This window comes from Tympanuchus pallidicinctus, unplaced genomic scaffold (assembly GCF_026119805.1).
Source record: "Tympanuchus pallidicinctus isolate F22 unplaced genomic scaffold, pur_lepc_1.0 scaffold14, whole genome shotgun sequence".
Taxonomy (NCBI): domain Eukaryota; kingdom Metazoa; phylum Chordata; class Aves; order Galliformes; family Phasianidae; genus Tympanuchus; species Tympanuchus pallidicinctus.
Window position 1 is genome coordinate 17,579,319 of NW_026294659.1, and position 1,052 is coordinate 17,580,370.

Below are 1,052 nucleotides of genomic sequence, written 5' to 3' on the forward strand. Positions count from 1 at the left end.
AGAAACATGTTTTTGAATCTCAACTGCGCGTTTTTGGGGTTCATTCTTTTGAGGAACAAAAATGAAAAAGAGGAAATCAATAAGCAAACAAGGTATTAGCACACAGCCATGAAGGCCCAGCTTCTCCTTCTGCGCTAAAAAAGGGACCACATTAATCCTGTGCAGATCAACTATTCTGTTTACACTGAATCCTTTGTTCAAAACAAAAGAAACTGCTACAATCAGAGTTGTTACCTTTTCTACATTACAAAAATGACTACTATTTCAAACAAATTTCTTACTAATTTCACTCGGCCCTGTTGCAGTCAGATAAAAACTAAAGTGCTCACATATACAAGAGTGCCATTTATCAGCAGTTCCTCAATTCTCGCCTCCTAAAAAAAGATCCAGAGGCAGAACTAAGTGTACAGTACTGTTCTCTGTCATACATACCCATTTTAGTTTTCATTGCAGTTGTTTCCTGCTGAACATTATGAGATTTGAACTTATCACAGTCTTGCATTGAGACTGTTTCCTCAAAAAGGAATTACAGAATGGCCTGGGTTGAAAAGGACCACAATGATCATCCAGTTTAACCCCCACTGCTGTGTGCAGGGTCACCAACCAGCAGACCAGGCTGCCCAGAGCCACATCCAGCCTGGCCTTGAATGCCTCCAGGGATGGGGCATCCACAGCCTCCTTGGGCAACCTGTTCCAGTGCCTCACCACCTCTGTGTGAAAAACTTCCCCCTAACATCTAACCTAAACCTTCCCCACAGTAACATCCCTGTAAAAGCTAACATCTTGACTCTTAGCCCTAAGGAATGCACAAAATACCTATGACCTAAATCCAAGTGATTACAAATTTCAATGACAAAACCATTCCTCAGAAAAAGTGGCTACACTGCCCGACCAATTAACAGCAGCATGTTAAGCCTTATGATCACCACACTTTCCAGCCTTCTCCCCAACAATGACAGCTTTCGCTTTTAATAAAGCATCTGCTATAGGATCAAGCAACTCCACCAGTAAACATTCCCACTGAGTAAGAATTATACAAAAAAAGAAAAGCC